Genomic DNA, 7,007 nt, shown 5'->3' with positions numbered 1-7,007 from the left:
GGTTAACACCACCACGTAACTCAGAAACGGAAGAGGAGGAATTGTGTCGTCGGTAGATCGAACGGTATCGCGAGCCCGGTCAATAATAAATCCGCGGCCTCCGTTGGGGGAATTCCCTGTGAAAAGCGAACTCTCATTAAATTTCCAGCTAGACGGGCTGGTTCATTGAAATAATTCTATGGTGTGTCGTGCAAAGGTCCACAACCGGTGCTCGAAGGAGATTGGACGACTTTGTCCGCGGAAAGAAAGGAAGTTTGGTGGGGGTGGCAAAGAGGAATGGTAAGAACGTGCGCCAGATCGAAATGTGATTAAATTCTGCCCGTTCCGTGTGCTCTTTCCCTTTTCCATCCCCATCGTGGATATTGTATCCGCGGTATAGGCTTTGTCGAGATTCGACCGCTTTATCCGTTACACGCTCCTCCCGCTGGATCTTCGAGGCTCGAATAGGATCTCCTCCGTGAAAATAGGACACGAGGAGATACGTACATAGTGGGTAGTATTTGCTCGTGCTAAAAGTGCGTGTTTCACAATTCGGAAGATGGAATTCCTTCCTCTTCTCTCTTTCTGTCATTGGGAGGCGTTGTTAGAGAAATGAAAATGTGAATCTGAAAATTTTCGATCCAAGTAATTTGCATTTTTCTTTCTTTCTTTCTTTTTTTTTTTTTAATTATGCGTTCCCTTCTTTCAAGATTTCTCATTTTTTTTTTTCGTTTTTCCATCCTTGATAAATAATATCTCCACTTCATTGGGATTTTTTTTTAATTATGCGCCCTTCTTTCAAAATTTCTCATTTTTTTTTTTTGTTTTTTTTTTTTTTTTATTTTTCTCCTTTTTTTTAAATTTTTTTTTTTTTTTTTTTAATTTGGGGGTTCCTTTTTTTAAAGTTTTCTGTTTTTTTTTTTCGTTTTTCCCTCCTTGATAAATAATATCTCCACTTCATTGGAATTTTTTTTTAATTATGCGCCCTTCTTTCAAAATTTCTCATTTTTTTTTTTCGTTTTTCCATCCTTGATAAATAATATCTCCATTTTATTGGAGGAAATATTATTATCAAAATTCGATTCATATAATGATCTATGAAATACATCTCTTCTGTATTTCTCGATTTTTGGTCGAGAAAATATCTATCTTTTTTTATGTATACGTAAATTAGAAGAAATTTTATCCGCATTTTTTGGGGTTCGAGACTGAAATTTCGTTAAAAACAGTGCAAGCAATTTGCAGAAACAAACAACGTCGAAACGCGTTGTTTAATTATTTTTTTTTTTTCTCTCAATTTCTCCACGATGCGTGCACGATGTTTCCAGGGTATTCGGATTTAATCAATGACCGGGGAGACTTGAATTAAAGTAAACTTTATACGCCGGGTTGCACGTGGGTCCTAAAGGGAGAAAACATTCGCGATCTCGTGTAGTCACGTGCATGGGAAAAACGTGACTGGCGGCCGGCCACGCGGGACTAAAAGTATCGGAAACATAAAAAAAAAAAAAAAAAGTTTCTGCAGGGGTAATCTGCAACCCTTCCGTTCTGCAACCCTCGTACTTCAATGTCGAAACTTTTAAATCTAACCGTGCTTGTTATATATATATATATATTTCTCTCTCCAATTTTTTTCCTTTTTTTATGTTTCGTACAGCGAAAGTTTGGAATGATTAGAGGTACAGTTGGTACAGAAAGTTCGTCGATATATTGTGTTATTAGAGATTTTTTTTCTTTTTGCTGTTTGCAAATAGATCGAGAAATACAATGAAAGAGGTTAGCTTAGGTTAGATTGACTCGAACTCGTTTGCAAACAATTTTCGTTTTCAATTTAGAAGGCAATAATATATCGATCTATTCGCGAAATTAATTTAAAATAAACATAAGCATGTACATCATAGCCAAATTCATCTTTAAAAATATTCACATAAAACAGTAGTATCGACAAACGGAATATTCACGAACATCTCACGAAACAATGTGGATACAATGATCCTAATATTGCATCTACGATTGTTCCTGCAACCTCTAATAAAAATATTACGATATTCACAAATAAACCAAGATTTTCAATTTCAATCCCACATCAACTATCTTATATCAAAGTTCGTCAAAATCCCTCGTCGTCATCATCGTCGTCATCATGTTCGTCGCGAAACTCGCAACTCTCGTGCAGGGATCAGTCTGGAACCCTCCCTCCGAAACGTTGTTCCATCAAAAGCAGAGAGATCGGAGCCAGGTCGGCGGATACGCGAGGCCGGACGGTCCGTCATAAAGGATGACGGCGTTTAGACGTCGCCGTGTTCCTCGACCCTATCGGCGTCCATGCGAGGGCATAGGGGCAAATGTTGCAGATCCTGTATGAAGCGGGGATGCGGTGTCAGGAACAGGCTGGGATCTGTCGCGCGAGGAGGGTTGGGACGCCATGCCGGTTCATGAATATGCATCTGTTTTCACGTTTCGCCGGGCAAACCCGGCCCCGGTACACGGATTAGAGGGGCGCGCACGTGCGAAAACCGGCCGACGCACGTGTTACGCTTGATCCTAATTTAGCTTTTGATCCAAGGGATCCCGTACGACTTGATTTTTCCTCGTGTTCCGCTGCAACTGAATTGGCCAAGGTTGAAATCAGAATTTTGAATTATGAAGGAGAGGGTGAATGGTTTCATTCTTTAATCGGGAGAGCTTTCGATGGAGTCGTTGGAAAGTATTGCGTTTTCGAAATTAGATGGATAGCTTTTGAAGAGCTACGGTTTGATTTTTCCTCGTGTTCCACTGAACTGACTAAAGTTGAAATAAAAATTTTGAATTATAAAGGAGGATAAGGGAGAATAGTTTTATTTTTTAATCGTGAGAGTTTTCGATAGAGATAGCAAAGTATGGTGTTTTCAAATTAGATGAATAGCTTTTGAAGAGATGTACGACTTGATTTTTCCTCGTGTTCCGCTGCAACTGAATTGGCCAAGGTTGAAATCAGAATTTTGAATTATGAAGGAGAGGGTGAATGGTTTCATTCTTTAATCGGGAGAGCTTTCGATGGAGTCATTGGAAAGTATTGCGTTTTCGAAATTAGATAGCTTTTGAAGAGCTGTGGTTTGATTTTTTCTCGTGTTCCATTAACTCGAATTTAAAATAAAAATTTTGAATTATAAAGGAGGATAAGGGAAAATATTTTTTATAATTTTATTTTTTAATGATGAGAGCTTTCGTTAGAGTCATCGCAAGGGATGGTGTTTTCGAAATTAGATGAATAGCTTTTGAAAAGGTGCAGGATTTAATTTTCGTTCGTGTTGGAACTGACCAAGGTTGAAATGAAAATTTTGAATTATGAAGGACAAGGGAGAATGGTTTCATTCTTTAATTGGGAGAGCTTTCGATGGAGTCATTGAAAACTATTGCATTTTCGAAATTAAATGGATAGCTTTTGAAGAGCTGCGGTTTGATTTTTTTCTCGTGTTCCACTGAACTGACTAAAGTTGAAATAAAAATTTTGAATTATAAAGGAGGATAAGGGAGAATAGTTTTATTTTTTAATCATGAGAGTTTTCGATAGAAATTGCAAGATATGGTGTTTTCGAAATTAGATGAATAGTTTTTGAAGAGATGCAGGATTTAATTTTCGTTCGTGTTGGAACTGGCCAAGATTGAAATGAGAATTTTGACAGAGCTTTCGATAGAATCATTGGAAAGTATATTTTCGAAATTAGATGAATAGTTTTTGAAGAAATGTTCTACGGCTCGATTTTTGCTCGTGTTTCACTGGAACTGAATTGACCAAGATTGAAATGAGAATTTTGAATTATGAAGGAGAATGAGGGAGAATAGAGGGAGAATCATTGTAAGGTATAGTTAGTTCTTGAAGCTCGATAAATGAGATATTTTTAACTCTGACTTAGATTTGATTTTTTCTCGTATTTCGGAATTGGACAGGTCAAGGTTGAAATGAGAATTTTGAATTATAAAGGAGGATGAGGGAGAGCTTTCGATAGAATCATTGGAAAATATAGCTTTTGAAGAGATGCTCTACGATTTGATTTTCGTTCGTGCTGGAAGTGAATTGAAAATTGAATGAGAATTTTGAGTTATAAAGAAGAACAACTGTGAGGGAAAAAAGTATAATTTTATTTTTTATTGTAAAATTTTTCGATGGAATTATCACGAGATATGATTAGTTTTTGAAGCTCGATGGATGAGACATTTTTAACTCTAGATTGACTTAGAAATTTATACAAATTGATTTTAACAAGAATTAAGTATATATTAATAATAATAATAATTTAAATGAGAATTAAACGAGAAATTTTCACAAATTTTTTAATAAATTTATTTTGTTTTTTAAATTAATTTTGTAATTGAACATAAATCAACATCTAACGATGATCAATGATATCTTTGCCTTCTTTGAGGAAGTTATTCACCGTTATCGCTATTTTTACCATTTAATATCTCCGTTGATAAAGATAATCGCGAGTGTCTTTAAGGTAATTATCGTAGCGAAACGATCGTGATCCGAATATCTCTTGTTTTCCGAGACAGTGTGTCGACGTTAGAGAATCGATCAAGTTGAATATTTTATCGTGGCATGGATATAGTTTGACGAGTGGAAATGGTTGTGGGATTCATCTATCGAAAACGTAAGTTTTCCAATGTTTTTCTTGTCTTGTTTCGTTGTTGTCAAAACTTTGATCGACAGTTTATCGATCGTTTTAAGAGTTTCGCGATTTAAAAGCTTAAGGATTGCTTAAAAAGTGAACAAGAGGTTGGAACAATGACAAATTTCATTTAAAATATTTTTATCTTATCAAAGTATCGTGCTTCTTGTTATACTTTTCTAATTAAAAAATAATAAAGATACATAGGAATTAAACTTCAACCTCATTCGATATTTATTTAAATTTTGGCCAACATTGTCTGCCAATCTTTTTACGTAACAAACGTTATTTAAGAAACATTGTAATAGCAAACTTTATGCTGGTTTTCATCGACTTTACGCGACACGTGCCAAAATATTTTCTTGCCCTCGAATTATTCGTCTCATTCGATTTTCTTCCATGCTGTGTAATAGATAGATTTAGAAGTCGAAAATATAGATCAAGTACGCTATTAAGAAATTCCTTTGCTCACTACCACAACAATATAATATTTCTTTGAATCGCTCGCTTATCTTGTCTTTCTTTTTTTTTCTTTTTTTTTTTTTTTCCTTTTTATTCCACACGATAACATTATGAAATGTCGTACATTATGCGTGTGATTATAATATTACTAGAATTTCAGATAAATATTATTTATAATTACCGATAAAACCGATCTCATTTATCTGAATTTATCTGAATCCCGAGGCAAATAATTCTGATACAATTAATTATAATACTAAAATTTGGATAATAAAAATTCACTCATCTCTCTCGTTATTTATGACTTTCTTTCTACTCGTGTTAATTTTTATATATGTATATAGATATATGTGCGTTATTTGGAATTAAAATTTAAAAGTTTTTAAACATTGGAATTGTTCAGTTTTATTTTCGAAAAGCTCGTATCTACGGTATTGTAACGGTACTTGATCGATACGATATAATGTTCTAATAAGAGACATATATATAATTGCTCGTAACAAAGTGGAACAAATAAATCTCAATAATTTTCTTGGAGAAGGATAAATCCCTATTTATATTTACATTTTTTAACGTTCGAGTTTATCGAACGTCAAACTAAATAAAAAAATTACGAGATATGCAAGATAAAAAAAATACACGTATAGGTGCATAAAACGATTTAAGATAAAAAAAAGAAAAGGCCAGAAATAGATCTTCGTTAACGAGGATGATCACACGGGGAACGTGTGAAAATATTCGCCATTAGGAGATCGGTCTCACACATATGCTTCGAATCTCGTCGATACAAAAAACCGCGTAATATCTTCTCTCTTTCGATTCCTCCTTCCAAGAAACCGCCACTTTTTCTTCGACAGTGCAATCGGCAAAATGAATCACGTTCGTTGCCTCTTACCAAAAACTCTCTTTTTTAACTTTCGAACCATCTAAAGTGTATGTATAACTTTTTCAACGCTGATATTTAAAATTGCATATCATAATTCTCAGAAATAAAAGATAAATATAGCTATATTTGATTCCGATACTAACTCGATAAATGGAAATATCAAATGTATACGTAATTTGTCTCAGATTATTATAAATGGAAAAATTTCTTCCAAGGTATAGAAATAACCTTGGACGCCAAAGGTGTTTCAAAAACCATGATCGTGATTTCGCAGCAAGGCCGTCAAGACTTATAAACGAAAAAAAATGTTTTTATACGAAATATCCTTTCGTTGGGAGAAAGGATTCCATTTCCCCCTACGCCAAAGAATTGTCCAACGCTGGATCCTGTCGAGCATCAAAATCGTCATCCCGCAAAGAGACGACGCAGACACCAAATTGAAATTCTCCACGCTCGTTTTCTCGCGTGATCTAATCTACGTTGCGACGACAATGACACTGTCCAACGCGCGTTGTCGAAACGGAGGATCGAAGAGGAAAGAAGAAGGAAAAAGGAAAGAAAGAGGAAGAAGAAAAAGCGAGAGAGCGCGAAAGAAAAAGAGTAGGAGGAAAAGTAGTTCTCGCACACTGACACAGTGCTGCAAGGGTCCGCAAATAAATTGTCCCTCCTCCTCCTCATTCTATCTCTCTCTTCCCCCTCCCTCCCTCGAAATAAAGAACGAGCGCAAAAGAGTCTGTCTTTATTGTCCCTCTCCGTCTCTCCCCCTCCTTTTACCGTCTCGCTCCAACACTCACGGTCTCGTCTCTCCTCTTGTCTCCTCTCTCTGACCCGTTAAAATAGACAAGCCTTCTTTCCCGGCCAAAGTCACAGATATTACGATCCTGCCAGCGGACGGCCCACCGCACGGCTATTAACGAGAGAAGGCTTACCTCTCGCGATTCTCCTTCGCTTTGACCGGCGGTTGACACGGCGTCGCGTTTAAACTCGGCCAGACCTGTTTGGAACACGATCCGCGGACCAGATTTACG

At 36.2% G+C, this 7,007-nt stretch overlaps 1 protein-coding gene and 1 long non-coding RNA gene across 2 annotated transcripts in view; one reads left to right on the top strand and one right to left on the bottom strand.

Annotated features, from left to right (window-relative positions):
* The window catches only part of LOC116186300, a 20,681-nt gene extending 13,759 nt beyond the window's left edge, over positions 1-6,922 (bottom strand). The window contains exons 1-2 of the long non-coding RNA XR_004151262.1: positions 6,909-6,922; positions 5,937-5,941 (exon numbers count right to left, since the gene is read on the bottom strand). This is a non-coding gene — a long non-coding RNA (uncharacterized LOC116186300). The remainder of the gene's footprint in view (positions 1-5,936; positions 5,942-6,908) is intronic.
* LOC102671923 (guanine nucleotide-releasing factor 2) overlaps positions 1-7,007 on the top strand; it is an 85,882-nt gene that overhangs the window by 2,850 nt on the left and 76,025 nt on the right. The window lies entirely within an intron of this gene.

This window comes from Apis dorsata, unplaced genomic scaffold (genome assembly GCF_000469605.1).
Source record: "Apis dorsata unplaced genomic scaffold, Apis dorsata 1.3 scaffold_37, whole genome shotgun sequence".
NCBI classification, from domain to species: Eukaryota; Metazoa; Arthropoda; class Insecta; order Hymenoptera; family Apidae; genus Apis; species Apis dorsata.
This window is presented reverse-complemented; position numbering and strand designations above follow the sequence as displayed.